Genomic DNA, 18562 nt, shown 5'->3' with positions numbered 1-18562 from the left:
ATTCTACATGTATTGCGTGTGTTAGGAATATTCTATGAATATTAATACAGTATTTCTCTTACATGGAGACAGAAAGGCTAGACCATGGCTGAAACTTTTGATGCGATTCAGTAGCTTAGGAATGCAGAGAAGGAGGGCTGGACTGATAACTAGAAGCATAACATACTCTTGGCAGACTGGGAGGCAGAGCCAGGCCGGGCCGGGCACTGCGAGGCAGGAAGTAAGTGAAGGGTCAGGGATGCAGGTGGGGGCTGTATCGCTCCTCGGAGTGGATTCAGGAGACAGGAGCTGAATCTGGTATCCGGGCCCTTTTGAGGCCTAGGAACGGGGACAATTCAATGAATTAACGTGCACACTGTATAATGTGGCAACATAGGCCTAATACTCGTTGCTTTCACGAGAACTGGAAACTGGCGTACTAGAGTTGGACACAACTATAATTGCGTCTTTAATCGATCATAGGGGGATACATGCATATCGATCATGCACATATAGCATAAGATGGGGAACACATAGGCACATATAACATGGCAAAATTTACTTTTCCACAGGACAAGTAGAAAGGTTCAACCGCGTCCTGATGGGATCCATACAGGCCGCAATCATGCAAGGTAAAGACTGGGAGGTGGAAGTACAGAACATGCTGTTGGCATACAGAATCACCCCTGCCTTGATGGGCTACAGCCCCTTCCAGATTTTGAGTGGTAGACTCCCTTTTACGAGAGACAATGAAGTCTGGAGAGAGAAGACGATCACCAGTAAATGGTCACCAGCCGTTGCTCAGAATACCCTAGAAAAGGCCCAGAAGGTGTACACCGAACATTACAATAAGAGACGGAATGTCAAAGAGACAGATCTAGAGAGAGGGGAATGGGTGAGAGTCAAGCTTGCCGCACTCAGAAGGAAAGGAGAAAGCAAGTACAGCAAACCCCTGCAAGTGGAAGAGGTGTATGGAGGAGCCACATTACTCAGTGATGGAAAAGTGTGGTCCCAAGACCGCATGGCGAAAATCAACAAGATTGTGAAATGGCCCATAGGGAAAGAGAACGATCTATGCGATCAGAGACAAACAAGTGACGCTAAAGTGATGATTGCAGGAGATGAAAGTCAAGAGGAAGGACAGATGCAAGCAGAGAGAGAAGAGAGCGAGAATGAGAGTGAGGAAGGATCTCCGACAACAAGAACAAGCATTGGAAATGCAATAGGTCTCGCATTAGAAAAGTTGGAGCTATTGGTCTTGTAAATGACACATATTTTATTTATGTGTTGGTTTTTAAAATAGCTAAATTGATAGCTTTGTCATTTACAATGCCAATAGTTATAACTTTTGCAAATGTGACACCTATAGCATTTGTAATGCAATATGTTTTATTTACGTGACTTATATGTATTCATATTACAAATAACAATGGCCTTTATTTTTTTATAATTAATACTTAAATAAAAAAGTTATTGTAATTTATAATGGCAATTGATACCGAGGGTTGTGAATAACCTGAAGCGATCACTGAATTTAGAGAAGATACCACAGAGGGTTAATTTGTTTATAACAGGAGTTCTTGTTGTAATTGCAGGTAACAAGTTCCAGTCCTTGCAAAATAACGCAGTGGGCTATGTCTTTGGAGCAAACATCTCCATGCAAATGGCGAGATTTACATTGAATATGTGCGAGGTATTTTCTAAAATGAGAGCGTTTGGTAGTAATTAATACCATTATTTAGTTACCAAAAAAACAAAAACAGTAAGACGAACAAGACGGAGGGCATTGCTGTGGGGAGGGGGAGGAGAAATGCGAAACGGCCGCAGCAGGGGGCGGAGCGGGGAGAGCGGCGATGGGGGAGAGACACGGGCCGTAGTGTGAAGCAGCAGGGGCCTTTGTGCCACAGACCTCAGACACAGCTTACAGTTAACTTGCCTGATTGATACTGAAGGTTGTGAATAAGGTAACAAGTTCCAGTCCTTGCAAAATAACGCAGTGGGCTATGTCTTTGGAGCAAACATTTCCATGCAAAAGGCGAGATTTACGTTTGAATATGTGCGAGGTATTTGCTAAAATGAGAGCGTTTGGTAGTAATTAATACCATTATTTAGTTACCAAAAAAACACAAGATCACAGCGAAATAAGAAAGTATAACTTGAATCCTAAAACAAAGGTGAATGAACACAGGCGTGCTGGCCACAGAATATGCAAATCGGTTTAATGCAGCTGCACGCAAGACCACAGTATTGACATTTGACAGGAGTATACACTTATGAATTCTGTGAAACGTACATGTGCCCTTCGGTGTACTTCTCTCCGCTAGAAAAATAAATACGTAAAGTACACTCTGAGAGCACCAGATATAGAAAAAGCTTCAAGCAGCTATGGCATTTCTTCAACAGGAAAGTGGATTCGGCTGGGGGGGAGGGTGAGGGGGGAGGCGGTTTGTTTTAGAAACAGAGGAAAGCAGGAGGAGGGGGCAGTCGGTTTTAAAAGACATTGTGATGGTATGCGTTGTGAATGTATGCGTAACGTCATACATTCCATCACCACAGAACCTACGGAAGGTAAAGGCCGATCTCGAAGTCTTTTTAGCTGTTCTAAAGTTATCAATTGTTCCTCTATTATGACTGGATGATGTGAGTAAATACCGAGCTCTATGTTCAGACAGCCATCACTTTTTTGTAGGTAATGTTTTATTGAATTATAAAATGAACTTTTCATGACAATCGGCAAATCAGTGAATTCACGATGTAAAAGACATGCCCTGCTCTAAATTGAAGCAATTATATCCGTGCAACGCCTCTGTTCATCCCTAGGGGTACCACCCAGAAAGAAAGCAGTGACGGGGGATGGAGGGGGAGGGAGGGCGAGGCGATGGTGATATACATGTTCTGGTGGCCGTACAAAAAGCAGAGCTGCATTTATCGACCTGCACAGTTTATCGATCCTAACCATTGTGCGATCGATGAATCTGCCCCTGTCCTTCCCTGTTTGTATTTATAGCTGAATAAACACAAGGGCTGGGTGCCCACGAGCAGGGTGCAGGGTGCAGCCAGCAGACGCCCACCCTTGGGCGAAGGCGCCAGAAACCCAACAAGGGTCAGGGGACGGAGACTAGCATGAAGCAAAACATATTCTGCGGTAATCGCGGAAAATGCACACTAATCAGAGCAGATGAAAAACAATCACGCTCCACACGGATTGTGCTAGTTGGGGAATACAAATCAGCCTGTGGTGAATGGAAATGGCCATTGCAAGAAGAAAAACTAACACGAGTTGATGTCATCAGGTCCAGGCTTTGGTCAAGGTAGCCAGCAACAGAACCTGTAGTGTCAGAGCACGATTATCCTACAAGTTTTGTGCTTCTTCTGGGCTTGTGCTCTCAAGTGAAGTTATTGGCAACCAGGCAGTCACTGGATTCTCAAAAACAGAGTGTCCCACAGTTGCATGGCATTCACTTGGGAGGCGAGGGAGGGAGGAGAAATACGAGACAGCCTTGCGGCCGTGAGACGTGTGAAGCAGGGGGCGGGGGGAGCGGATGCCTTTGAAGTGAAGCTAAGCTAAGCTTCAAAGGTGTGGGAGGAGTGCGGCTGAGGGAACAGACGGCGATTTGATGATGTGCACGCGCATTTTATCACCTAAAAGCCACGGGCACAGCACCAAATCGCCCAGTTATGTAAAGTCTGTTTAAGACGCTATAGTCTCGCAAGCTCAATGCGCATGCGCATTGACAGGCGAGACCTAAAAACCACTTCCACCGAGAGTGATGCTGGGACACAGAGAGTGGTGATGAGTCCCGCACATGAAGGTACCCGTGAAGAATCTACTCCGGTAAGGCCCACACGTGCTGGGAGGATGGTGGTCCGGCCCGCTCGATTTAAAGACTTTGAAGTAAAAGACTATTGAACTATGGGACTTATAACTTTATGTTGTTATTGGAAAAGAGGAGATATGTAGTGTCGCGCTCTAGCTCAGGGCACCTGCGTGATGACGCGGCACGCCGGAGCGAGAGCGTGAACGGATGCGGAAGCACGATTGGCGATAGGCGCATGAGTGAGTGCTGAACGGCGCCAGAAGCGACCGGAGCGATTGAGGATTAGACGCTCGCGCTCTTGTGAATAGTATTACCTTTCCCTCAATAAAAGTATTCATAGAAATACTCCTCTCTACAGTCTCCTCATTTCGGGGTGAAGTAGCATCATTACAGAACCCCCTTAAGTTTCTGATTCTATTGCAGGACCCAAGGCTTCAGATTATGCTTCTCAAACACAGCAGCCGATGAAAATGCATATTTTCATAAATAACAGAATAACAAACTACAATGCCCATGATGCACACATGTATAGGCATGCCCCCACAGTCCATAAGAACCCTCTGCGTGCTCCCATCATCCTCTTTCTTTGCTGCTCACAGCAAGAGATAAGTGCACCTTTGTTCCCTCCTTCTGCTGTATTGCATATTGTTTGGTATTGTTAATGAAGATGGTTCTTTAATGAGTGATTACGACTTGTTTATTCACTGTATGGTATTTGTCTGGATTTATCGTGAGGGAATGGTGCATTAGCGGGCGAGCGCTTGGTTGTGAGCGCGACGCATCAGCCCGCTTCCTTTTACATTCCTCTGTGGCTCACGTATTAGATTTGCGCCGCTACAGGGCGCGTGGGTGTGACAGTCGTTGACAGGGGGCAGACCGATACCTGTGTTTTTCACCGAGCCTTGTTCCCGTTTGTTATTCAGCTTCCCCATTAGGCGTGCGCTCTTCGCGCATGCACAAGGGCCCCCCTCATCGCCCTGTGACGCTTCAAGTATCGGGTGGCTCTCGGTGGCGACGATTTTCCCCATATTTCAAACGTATTTCCTGACGGTTATCGCTCTGCCTGCTAAAACGACTGTCTCAAGGTTGTAAAATTCTGGCCAGAAGAGAGAGAGCACACACTCTTTATATAGTTGCATTGGCCTGGGTCTCTGACCCTTTGGACTACAGCTTTGCTGAGGGGGTCTCTAGGTGGAAAGAACTTTGGGGCATATTATCAAGAATGGGCGTTACATCATCGCCGCTTTTATCTGCAGGAATCTACCAATAAAGCGGCGATAATGGGCTTGATAATATGCTCTATGAATTCCAATCGAAGCCCATGTTAGATGTCTTCACATCTAACATGAGCTTCGATTGGAATTCATAGAGCATATTATCAAGCCCATTATCGCCGCTTTATCGGCAGTTTCCTGCCGATAAAAGCGGCGATAATGTAACGCTCATTCTTGATAATGTGCCCCTTTGTGTGCTGGTGGGCTGACCCGCCCCATTACCCCTCCTTGTGGCTGTGAAAGAGACTCACAGAGACTATTATTTCAGTTGTATTCATACAGATATTTTAATAGCTTCACGCCACCATTGAAGATGGATGAGTGGGTACGATACTCAGAAGAGTATGCTGAGGAGGAGGCATATTACGGACAGCAGGAGGCTGTTTTAGAGGACAATATTGTGAATGCATTGGACTCCTCGGTCCAGTCCTCTGTTAACAGGGCAATGGAGACCACGGTCCCACAAACGGTTCAGCAGGCCTTAGCAGCGGCTCTGCGCCCTATCAGGAAGCAGCTAGAGGGCTTCGCCAAGAGACACGGCTATGAGAAACAGCCACAAAAGAGGAAGTCAGAGGCTTCTACCTCTGGTCAGGGCTCTTCCAACCCCGAGCAGTGGCCACATGCACAGGCTCTTTCCGCGTTGCCCGCCAGTGGGACGGCTGATCACTCCCATTTAGGAGCAAAGGCCAAAGCTAAGCTTAAGACCCACACCAACACAGATACAGACACTAACACTACAAATACAGACACCGACACCGATACCTCAGAGGAGCCTCCTCCACCGAAGAAGGCGAAGACAGCTCTGCTGTCAATGGCGGAGACTCCCAACACCCCGTTCACCTTCGATCCTTCCGAGATTATGCACCCACGGTCGTCTGACTGGGTGCCTCCCCCTGCAGTTTCTGCCTACCTCCATGAGAACCTGAGGAAAGGTTTCCCCAGGGAGGTGCGCAATCGCCTGAAGTCCGAATGTCCGCGCCCCGAGCTGCCGGACAAGGTGGCAGAGACGCCAGAAATTGATGCAAGCCTTCTAACGTTCCTACTCAAATTCTCAAAGGACCCCAAACGTGGCATCAACCGCGCCTGGCGGGGATGCCAGGATAAAATGCTGGACGTTGTGGGCTCTTGGCCAAGATCCTAGAAATGGCCTTGGCGGCCAAGGAGTCCTCTAACCCGATAGACCCTGATATCCTGGCGGGTGGGACCCAACGGGCCATATGCCTCATAGGCAATGCCAATTGTGCGATATCATCGGAAAGACGTAAGTCACTCCTGATACGGATGGACAGCAACCTTACGGAGCTGGTGGATGCAGAACCTGGACCCCTAGCGGCTGGACAGCTCTTTGGGGAGCACTTCGTCAAAGACGTTTCAAAGTACGTCAGTACGTTTACTACTCTGGATAAAGTGCAATCTGGGATAAAACGAGTCTTCAACCAGGGTGTTTGTAATCGGGCCGGCGAGGCGGGGGCACCTCGTCAGGCCGTGGAGGCCACCAAGGTTCCCAGAGTGGCAACTTCGGTCGCGGAAGAAACGACTATGACTCCACACGCGGAGGTACCTTCTATCCATCCCGTAGGAGGTTCAACAGAGGGCGTTTCCAGTCCGGCAACAACAGGGCGAACTTCAAGGCCCAGCAAGTCACAGGTGAGCGTTGTAGACCTTTCTCTTCTTCCTTTGGGGGGTCGTACTCAGCACTGTCTACGGCAGTGGCAGGAGCTAACTCAGGACTCCTAGGTGTTGCAAACCGTGCAGGGTTTTCAGTTAGAGTTTTACTCTCGTCCATTTCAGTCAAGTCTCCCAGCAGAACTCCATTTTTCCCTACAAGATTGCAGTTTTATAGATGAGGAGATTGCAGAATTGCTGCAGAAGCACGCGATATCGCCGTCCAGCCAGGGGCCTCACGGCTCCTGCAGCAACATCTTTATTGTACAGAAGAAAGGAGGTGGGAACAGACTGGTTCTGAATCTCAAAGAATTCAATAAATTCCTGACGTTCAACCATTTCAAGATGGAAGGTATCCATCTTCTAGCGGATTTGTTGCAGCAAGGGGATTGGATGGTCAGGTTAGATCTCAAGGACGCCTACCTCTCCATTCCAATCTTCCAGCCACATCGCAGGTTCTTCCAGTTCAGCTGGGACGGCCGATGGTACGAATATTTGGCTCTTCCTTTCGGGCTCTCCTCAGCTCCTTGGTGCTTCACCAAAGTGATGAAGCCAGTGACAAATCTCCCAAATGGCCCATCTCAGGGAGAGGGGAATACGACTCATAATATACCTCGACGACATCCTAATCATGGCGCAGAGTCAAACCACACTTAGGCAGCACCTCGTCCTTACGACAACGCTGCTTCAGAGCTTAGGATATGTTATCAAACCAAAGAAGTCGGTGATTGTTCCAACTCAGGTGATAGACTTTCTCGGATTTACGATAGACTCATAGTCAGCCCAGCTATGCCTTCCAAAGTTGAAACTGAAGGATCTCAAGAAGGAAATCCTGAAGTTGTTGAACAGTCAGACAGTCGCACTCAGGGCAATCGCCAGAGTAGCAGGGATATTGGCCTCATCAATTCAAGCGATATTCCCGGACCCTCTTCATTACAGGGCCCTTCAGCGCCTGAAAATCAGGCATCTTCAGAAAGGACTATCCTATTCGGACATCATCCAACTGTCACAGGAAGTCAGGACCGAGCTACAGTGGTGGCTAGGCCATGTGGACGCCTGGAACGGCAGAGCAATATTCGGCTCTCAGCCAGAGATAATAATCGAGTCCGACACCAGCCGATGGGGCTGGGGCGCACGCTGCGGGGACATCTCCACGGGCGGCAGATGGTCCCCGCAAGAGCTATCCTTGCACATAAATTGCTTAGAACTGCTCGCAGGGTCGTTCGCCATCCTCCGCATGGACGATGTGTCAGCGGTGAGGTACATCAACAAGTTGGGCGGCACGAGATAGTCCCTTCTTGTACAGATAGCCAAAGATTTTTGGCATTACTGCCTCACGAATCAGATCTCGGCAATGGCAGAATACATCCCGGGCCAGTCCAATCAGGTTGCGGATTGGAACTCCAGGCACCTCAGGGATTACAGCGACTGGAAGTTGCTTCCCGAAGTTTTCCAGTGGCTTCAGAGTATTTGGGGTCCATTTCAGGCAGACCTTTTTGCCTCCAGACTCACATTCCAGATTCCCCAGTTTTTCAGCTGGAGGCCGGATCCAATGGCAAAAGTGACCGATGCCTCTCTGCAGGATTGGTCGAACGCGATCCAGTATGCGTTTCCCCCGTTCTTGCTGATCCCCAGAGTGATGACGCAGGTCATCAGACAACGGGCGGAGATAGTCATGGTGACGCCGTGGTGGACGTCCCAATCGTGGTTCCCCAAGTTGTTACAGTGGAATTGCGATCTGCCCAGGTTACTACCGGAATCGGCATCGCTGCTGCTGGGTCCTCATCAAAAACGGCACCCATTGATTCTAGAGGGCAGGCTAACGCTGATGGCATGGAGGCTTTCAGGGAACATTGGCAACTCCCAGGAGTTTCGAACAGGACTTCGGAGTTTATCAGACAGGCCTGGGCACCTTCGACCAGAAAACAGTATTCCTCTGCATGGAAGAACTGGGTGGATTGGTGCATGGAGCGACATCTGGATCCCGTGGAGGCGGAATTACCCCACGTGTTGAATTTTTTGTCAGATAAGGCAGCGGACGGCCTGGCTTGCCGATCAGTGAACAATTTCCGATCAGCCATTTCTGCGGGGCATGCCCAGGTAGACGGGAAACTGGTAGGTATGCACCCGGTAGTATGCAAATTGCTTAAGGGAATTAGGGTTGCCAACCCACCTAAACCCAAATATACTGGTCTGTGGGACGTCTCTGTAGTTATTTCCTTATTTAACAAATGGCCTGTTAACGCTCTCTTATCCAGGAAACAGTTATCGGCCAAGCTGGCCATGCTGCTTTGCCTACGTCGTGCAGGCGTCATCGGATGTGAGAGCACTCGACATTACAGGTAGAGTATTTACTCCTGAAGTGGTTTTCTTTTACTATTACAATTCGTACTAAAACATTGTCACGTCATATTGATTATAATGCTTTCCCTGAAAATGAAAAATTATGTGTAGTACAATGTTTAAAGATGTATGAGGAATGTACGAAGGCCGTAAGGCCTCAAGGTTGTTCTCAATTGCTGATTGCACTGCAGAAACCATTTAAACCAGTGGTGGCTGCCACCATTGCCAGGTGGCTTCGATATATAATGCAAGAAGCTGGTATTGACATTCAAATATTTGGTGCTCATTCAGTGCGAGGCGCTATGGTGTCGAAAACGTTCATGTTGGGCTCTAACATTCAAGACATTATGCGTTGTGCAGATTGGTCCTATGAGTCAACATTTAAGACATTTTATTATAAGCCGGTGGGTGATATTACTTCTGTGGTATTTCCTGAGCGTTAAACTAGCATAATCTGAAGCCTCCAGTCCTGTAATAGAATCAAAAATTTGCTAGCATTCGCGCCAAGAATTTTCAATTCTATTAAGGACTTGGAGGCGAGGATTATCCTACCCGGCTTGGTTAAGAGTAACAAGCTTGCCCACCCATATATATTCAGTGGTTACGATTGTTTAATTTCCTTTGTTTCAGGATCAGACAAGAAGTCTGAATAAACGAAGACGGCTGCCAGGAATTTATGCCTGAGGATCACGTTTTCTTCCATGTTGGAGGAGCTATGCTGTTATTCAAGTTACTGTTTGGACTTGTTTCGCTACAAAGAAAGAGGATGATGGGAGCACGCAGAGGGTTCTTATGGACTGTGGGGGCGTGCCTATACATGTGTGCATCATGGGCAATGTAGTTTGTTATTCTGTTATTTATGAAAATATGCATTTTCATTGGCTGCTGTGTTTTTGCAGTAAAGATTGAGGAGCATAATCCTCGCCTCCGTGTCCTTAATAGTATTGAACATTCTTGGCGCGAATGCTAGCAAGTTTTTGATTATGGCGTTCTTTTAGAGGCATGCACTTCTTTTGAAAGAGTTGTCTTTAGAAATGTGTAGTGTTAAGCCTATCTTCTATCTTTACACAGCTGCCAAGGTTTCAGATTGCTTATGTGTGACATTTTCATAACTTCAGTGTAATTATGAGTGACATTTCAACGACTATGAGTGACATTTTCTGGTGAGCAAAATCAAGCAATGAAGACAAGGGAAAGCTATAAATATCGTTAATTACAACCATTTGTGCAAAAAGAAAGTCTGAGGAGATCTTAAAACTGCTTCAAAGCACCAGTAATTGAAGGGCACTCATAGCTGCCAAGTTTTAAGGTTGCTTCTTTGTGACATTTCCATGTTTTTAGGGCACTTATGAGTGGCATTAAGTGACCACATGTGTGAGACTTAAGAGTGACATTTTTTCATTTCATGAGTAGAAGGACACACTCTTTCCAGACATTAAAGATGAACTCTAAGGTACAAGTAGGATGTTAATTCAAGGGGGAGAGATGTGGTCCTTTGATTATCTTTCTGTTTTCGTAATGCATTTCTAACATTATTTGTTGTACATGTAAGACAACAGAAGTTTTTATTGCAAGCCTAGTAACTTCGCTGTGTGTACCACACATTTATTCCCTGTGTTGAATTGTGCATCTGAAGTATAAAGGAAAAAGCATTCCTCTTGGTTATCAGTGCAACTAATTGGAAGGGCGGCCTAGTAGGTTAATGCACATGCTTCAGAGATCAGACACGCGAACTTCAGTGCAGAGAGAGGGCCTCATTTATGAGGCTGTGCGTCACTTTTACGCCGCCAGTGCGTCACTTTTTGTGACGCACCAGTGGCGTAAAAAATGCGCCTTGTTGCGCCATATTTACAAAGTGACGCATCTAGGTAGATTTGTCACTTTGTAAACCCCTGCGCCACATTATACCTGCGCCAGGTATAATGTATGCAAGGGGGGCGTATTGACGCAAGAAAGGTCGTAGAAGTGATGCAGTGAAATCTCTGAGATTTCACTGCGGCACTTCAAGGATGCCGTTGCGTCAAAATCTTGCGCCTGCCCCACAGCAGGCGTAAGACTGACGCAGGCCCTTTCACGTGGGGCTTGCCCCATGTGAAAGGATGCATTGCTGGAGTTGCGTCACTTTTGTGACACACTCCAGCAATGTGTCACTTTTGCGCTTACAGATACATCAGAAATACTGACGTTTCTGTAAGTCCTTGCGCAATGATGCGTCATATTGTAAATATGACGCATCATTGGGGTCGCAAGGAGGGCGCAATGAAAAGTGACGCATCGCTGTTTTCTCGCAGCGATGCGTCACTTTTCATAAATGAGGCCCAGAGAGTGTATGTGTGACTCACTTGACTACATTAACAGCCCAGAAGTGCCTGGGAGTGCGTGTGCCAGGCAGAGCACGTGTCTTGAGAGTGCCTTCCAGCTACTTTGGGCGGGCTGGATTGGGGGGCATCGGGCTGCTGCAGCAACAAACAGGCTAATGTTTTAAAGTTCTTTTTTCTTACATTGCGAATTGAAGTAGATACTGATGAGTGAACGGAAAACCCTTTTTCATGTATTTTTTTATTTGTTATACTGGCTGGGCCTTTAAAATGGCAGTAATCCCGACCAGGTGGCAGGCCGGCAGGTTCTTTCATATGTTTCCATGTGTTTTCGGGTTCCCGGTGAATGTCTAAAAGCCTTCTATGTTCCAGGAGCAGGGTGTTAAGGAGTAAGGGGCATATTAACAGAGGCTTTACCTCCGCTTTTTGGCTTTAAAAGCCAAAACAACAGAGATAAAACTATTGCCCTATTTTAAAGAGAGTGCTAACATGCATAAACGCATGTTAGCACACCTTTTCCCGACGCCTCCATTTGCATCTCTAAAGTGATACAAAGTGGGCGTCACTGGGTGTACCCCTAATGTACTACCTTGTAAAATATCACTGATGTGCACATCGCGATATTTACAAGGCAACCCACAGGATTTTAGCACACGTTAGATTTCGGCGAAAACTGCGGTTTTCGCCAAAAACGAACGTCTGCTAAAATCCGGACATACCTATGCTTAACATAGGGGGTGGATTATGCTGATACGGCCACAGTACCGTATCAGCAAGGACAACCAGCGATGTTCCCTGCAAAACAGCGATTTCCCAGCTATCGCTGGATTTCTTATCGCCGTTGTGAAAAGCATTGTTGATACAGCGCTATCACAGCAATGAAATCCAGTGATAGGATAAACATCGCTAAACGCGCTTAGCGATGTTTATCTATAATCGTTGTTGCTATGGCCCTAACATTGTTGTTACTAGGGCCCCTTTAGGAGTGCTGATTTAAGGCGATAGAATTCCATGACCTGTCCTCACCTGCTTCGCCTCTTCTTTTGCAATCATGCCTTTGTTATCAGTGTTACTTTCTCCTGTTAACTGAAGGTCATTTAGGTTAAACTGGCTTTCTATACCCTTCACACCACTTAAAAGAGACCTACTTACTTTTGTCACATTACGTTGCTCCGTTAAGGTAGGTTGTGGGGGTCGCTAATTTTGTCAGGAGTTGGCTCCCAACATGCGCGCTATCTTTCCTTTTGGAGAGTGGTTACTCTGTCCCAACTCTGTAGTTGCTCTCTGTTGCCCCTTGATCTGTCTTCCGATCTCTTCAGATGTAAAAGTACTTCCGCAAACAAATTATTTTCCCCCAATTCTGCGGCTTTGAAGGCGATTGTAGATATATCCCTTGCTTCTGTGAAATTCATGTTAGGGAGAGCTCTGAAGAGTATAATTAGATTCAGGGCCGCTTTAGCATTGATGGCGCCCAGTGCGAGATTCATTTTTGGCACCCCCACACCATATGACCGCCTCCTCTATTCTCACACTACCACCAGGTATAACTGCCCCTCATCTCTCCAATCACAAGTTATTACTGAACAAGTGCACCCCCCAAGAGGTTGGCGCTCCCTCCACAGGTCAGCACCCAGTGCTGCCACACCAGTCGCACTGCCCTAAAGTCGGCCCTGATCAGGTTACCCATGTTTCCTGCGTCAGCTTTCTGCAAAGTGTATAATCTGGAAGGAAAAATTAGCTTAATTGTGGATTCAGATTGTGTGAGATGGGACACAGTGAGTGAGGCCTTCCTGGGGGCAGGCAGTCTAGCGAAACAGGGAGTGCTTGTCACTATGAGTGCATTGACAATTACGTCACATGGACCTAACAATGCCAGCCTCACATTCTCCCTCATTCTGCCGCGGAATAAGAAGACAAAAGTTGAATTTGCCGCCCACTCATTCATTGGCTATAATAATCCCAACACAAACTGACAAAGTGCAGGGGTGGCACCCGTTGCAGGAACAGCGCATGGCTTCGCCTCCTGATTCATTCAGTGCAGGCCTGCTGTGCAGGGTGATTGTTTCACTTGACTTCGGATATAGGAACTGTTCTAAGTTGTCCTCTGAGACAACCACGTCACGTGAGGATGCGACGCGGCCGGGCAGAGAGTGAGACTCGGCTGATGAATGCAGCCTGTGCCCTGGCAGCGGCAGGTGCCAACTCGTACTCTCAAACGATACATTATTTTACAATGCTTTTCAATACTGTGCAGCAGTCTGCGTCAGTTAGCACAAGGTTTGTGCATTGCACGCTGCCAGCAGCCCACCAGGCTGATGCTGATTCATCTAATGGAATACCAAAGGGGATGCTGGACTGAGTGTTCTGAGCAAATCAAACACTCACTCCCAGTCAACTGATCTGGGTTTAATCCATCATCATTCTTTAGCTCACTCCGCCACCCCAGTTCAGACATGTCCATATGCAAATCAATCTAACCCTGTGCCTCATGGGAACAGTCCAGCCAGAACTGCCAAGCCATGTCTTCCCTGGACCAGAAACAAGCATCCTGGGACCAGTTTCAGGTTCATAGTGTTCATCAGCCAGGCTATCTTGAATCCAATGCAAAGTGAGCCAGGGACCCACGTCTGGGCATACCCTGCCAACTCAGGGCGAACAAAGCGATACCAAAGAATGATGATGGATTAAATCCAGATCAGTTGACTGGGGGTGAGTGTTTGATTTGACCAACACTCCCTCCATCATCCCCTTTGGTATTGCTTTGTTCGCCCTAAGTTGGCAGGGTATGCCAAGCCTTGATGGCAATGGGTGTGCACTCCGTCTGCAACCACCGAGTCTGCTGTGGCATCGTGAGGCCTGTGGCCCCCTCCTGCGTGTAGCCATGGGCCTCAGAGACTGTTCTGTTCTTATGAGAAAAAAACACACGGAGGCCACACAACCGGAGGCCACCGTCGACTGCCATTGCCTCCAGAGATCAGGAGCCACCCGGGGGCATGTACACAATGGGCCACAAAAACGTACATGGCCTTATCAGACCAGGGCTCTCGAAGTCCACAGAACCAAGCTCACTTCCCTCCTATTTCATCCTCTTCCAGAGCCCCCTTTGTGCCCCTCTCTTTAGGACGCGCCCTTCCCTTTCACCACCCAGTCTATTCTGCCTTTCCATGGCATACAATGCCTTCCCCCATGCCCCTTCACTTCCTTTCCCTTCTTTGTTGTCCCGTCTCAGTCCTTCACTTTTCACTTTTCCCTTTTCGCTTTTTCATTTCTTTCTTCACGCACCACGTCTCTGCCTTTCTGTTCCCAATGCTAGCCGTGCCGTTTTTTGGTTGTTCTATTCCACTCTGCTCTCGGCTGGTCTTGACTGTGCTTCCCTGTTCTGCTCTTCCCTGTTCCGTTCTGCCCTGTTCCCTTCTGCCCTGTTCCCTTCTGCCCTGTTCCCTTCTGCCCTGTTCTGCTGTGCACTGTTCTGTTCTTCCCTGTTCTATTTTGCACTGTTCTGTTCAGTTATGTGCTGCTCTGTTATATTGTGCACTCTTCTGTGCTGCCCTGTTCTGCCCACTTCTGTGCTGCGTTTTTGTGTTGAGTAAACTATTATGGGGTAACCCAGTGTCCCTCAGAACCTGGGCAATACAGTTTAGTGTAAACAATGGTTCTGTCGGGTATGCAACCTGATTGCTTCAAAGTGTAAATGAATTATTCCAAATTAAATTGCAGGTTACCTCAATCAATATTCCATTCAAAAAAGTGAATAATGCAAATTCAAACCAAAACTGAAGAGGGTAATTAAGATTTAATCTTTGAATTATTTTTCATTCATAGATACCCTGCGATATTGCATAGAGAATAAATCAGCAATCAAATATAAATTATACTAAACGGCGCATCAAATATGATGAGTGCAATGTGACATATTGTGCATAAGTGACAAAAATTGGTGATTTATATACAAGTGAGTGAAGGCGGGGTAGAGGGGTGGGGGAAAGGGAACCAGGCAAAGGATTTTCTAGGCCAGTTTCCGTATTTGATTGTAAATTAGTCCAGTATGCTACTTCAGTTGGCTTTTGTTAACTGGATTTTCTCAACTGGTCCAATGGTTTTATATCATCGACGTTTCGACCCTATGGACGCCTTATTCATCAGTCTGGTGCTGGTCTTCTTCAGGACATGGGACTGGATAGGGGAGTGGTGTGGCGTCTGTTGGTTAAATAGGTAAGCCATCAGGAATGGATTTGCGAAACGTTATTAAATAGTTTAAAACAAGTTAAAAACCTCAGTGAGCGACTAGTGTTAATTAGGCACTCACCTAGGGGCCCTTTGTTAGTTGGACCCTGGAAGGGTAATGTGAAAAGATCGGCAGTTGCTTTATCCGGCTCTGTAAGGAGTAGCATCTGTTAAATGAAATGGAAGTGCATGGTAATAAGTTCCCATTCCGCTTAAGGAATAACACTAATCAGTATGAGCATGCATCTGGAATTTTTCCAGACTAGCCAGATCCAACTACAAGGCAAAGGGAGTACACTCACCCGGATAATTGAATTCATATATGGTGTATTCTTTCTTCGTAGAAGTAGGAACTCATGGGTCCCTCTGTATACTTAAGTGCTCCTCATTGTCCAATAACAGCCGCAAATTACTAGCGATCTGGAAAAATGAAAGAGGATGGTGGCGGTCAGCCGAGCATATTAGGTGTAATATGTGGCTCAAGAAGGCATCGACATCGGGTACCGTCAACTGCCCTGAATTCGAGCGGTATGGGGCATTGTCAACCGCCTCAAATTCCGATGGATCTATGAAAGGGAATTCGGCTAGTCTTACCTGGCGTCTAGATCAAGGTATCTGACGGGAGGGCTCATACGCGATCAAATTCTGTATGTATGGCCTTCGGAGGAATCGATCAGTAATCCTTAAGCGGCAGCGCCGGTCACAACTAGATTTCATTCCTCGATGACGTGGCGCCGCGGCAGCGTGGCCTCTTTGATAAGCAACTAAATGCTAGCGTTCGCACCGACAGTCGTCCTCATGACGTCAAGACGCTGAGCATTCCTCTTTGCTAGGGAATGCCATGACGCCTCGGGCGACGTGAAGTTAATGGTTGCCACTTGTTTGAAATGCATTAAACCCGCAAGTTTCCGATGGCATGTGGAGCTTCTCTGCCTTTTTGAAAGGCCGTGGGGCATATTATCAAGCCCATTATCACCGCTTTAGCAGCCGTTTTCAGCTGAAAAGCGGCAATAATCTAATTGCAGTATTATCAAGGGCACGCTAACAGGCTTTAACACGTGTTTCCTTGTACTTGCACCCGTTTTACTAACGCCTTGCATCGCAATGCTGATGAGATGCAAAGTAGGCGCTCCTCACATAACTTCATGGGAATACATTGCTTTCGCAGCTTTGCAATATTTACAAGATGCCCCAGACCCGCGTAGCGACGATTAAAATCCCCCTAAGCCCCCATTAACGATGGAATCTAACATCTGCAAAATTCCGGACTTAGCTATATTATCCTATGAGAGGTGGATTGTCAGGCTAAGGGCACCATGTCGTATTATCAAGGTTTTACCTATCGCTGAGGTTTTGTCGCTGGATTTCATGCGATATTCCTGCATTTCCTCGCTATTGCTGGATTTATTATCCCCTTGGAGATAAAATTCAGCGATGGCTGGCGATAAGAAAAACTGCGCTAAACGCGCTTATCGGTAATCATCTCTGTTTGTTGATAATATGCCCCTGTATTTTTTCTACACTTCAGTGTGGGGGAGTCAGACACGTTGTGGAGTGTGTGTCCTTGCCCTCTACCTGTTCACACAGACCTTTCTCTCCCGCTCGCACACACTGTCAAGAGAGGAGCAGGGAGATGCAGGGGAGAAGTGTGACCATTCCAGGCGAACGCATGTGCCAGGTTCCTTCACTTTTCATTTAAATGCACCCTTAAGGTGACATCTCAGGGAGCAAAGAGAGGGTCGGGCAGAAGTGACTGCCAGAGACGGCTCACAATTTTGGTTAGTTCAGAACAGGGGAGGGGAAGTGTACTGGGGCAGTCTGCTGTGAATAAAAGCCCGTTATCCCTGATTGTCCAGCAAGAGGAGCTGGCAGGACACAGGAAAGCTCTTCACAGCGCGCGCTTTTTAAAAACACCCTGCAAGGCTTGTTACTTCATGAGAGCACGCCGGACCCAGGGCCACGTCAGCACATATAACACTTGACAGTACAGCTTTGCATATGTGGAGCTGACACTTGGTCATTAGGAAGGATAGTCCGTCAGGTTAATTTCCTATTTCATAAAATAGTCTTTTATATTCCATTATATTTGAAAACTTACTCACAGCCACTTTTTGGGGTTTTATTGTAATTTCTTGAATATCAATTATGTATTGAATAATTATTAAAATATTGTTTTAATGTCACTTAATTTGTATTTTAAAATAAGGAATGTTCTCATATCAACATTGAATTTGAGAGTTGGAAATTTAAAAATTTTATTTTAATATATCTGTGCATTTCGATCTTTTACACTGAGTTCATTACTATTGTTCTATATGTAATGTATATATCAAGCTGTTCTGTTTCAATATATGTTAGTTGCCTAGGAATTTATTTTCTACTGTGTGTTCATCTGTTGTTTTGCCCATTAATGTAGCTGGCCTTCATGTGTTTATCCCCGAGAGTCTAGGCGCGGTGACGTCGCACATAATATAGGGGCATTTTAGCAAGGGCTTCATCGCTGCTTTAGCGGCACTTTTTGCCACTAAAGCGGCAATTTTTTTACTGCCTAATCAGCAAGCTGCCGCTAAGTGCCGTTAGCGACGGCTTTCTGGCGATAGCGCCCGGTTTTCCCGTCGCCTTGCATGCCAGGGATAATTATCGCTAATGACATGCGTTCCCAACTAAAAGTGACTGAAAACTGTTGCAAACACCTTCATATCTGTGTCTCCACTCCCTTCCGGCCCCGCGTCTCCCGGCCCCCCCTGCATCGTTTATGTACAGGCCTTTATTCAAGCGCCCTTCCGCCTTCGCGCCCGGGTCCCCGCTCCGGTCCTTACCTGTGTCTGCCGGCCCCACCCCTGTGTCCTTCACGTATGTTCCTTTTCTCTAACCCCCCACACTCCTACCCCCCTCACATCTGGGCCAACCGACACCCTGACCAGTGGGGTCTTTGCCACAC

This window comes from Lissotriton helveticus, chromosome 2_1, assembly GCF_964261635.1.
Source record: "Lissotriton helveticus chromosome 2_1, aLisHel1.1, whole genome shotgun sequence".
Lineage (NCBI taxonomy): Eukaryota > Metazoa > Chordata > Amphibia > Caudata > Salamandridae > Lissotriton > Lissotriton helveticus.
This window is presented reverse-complemented; position numbering follows the sequence as displayed.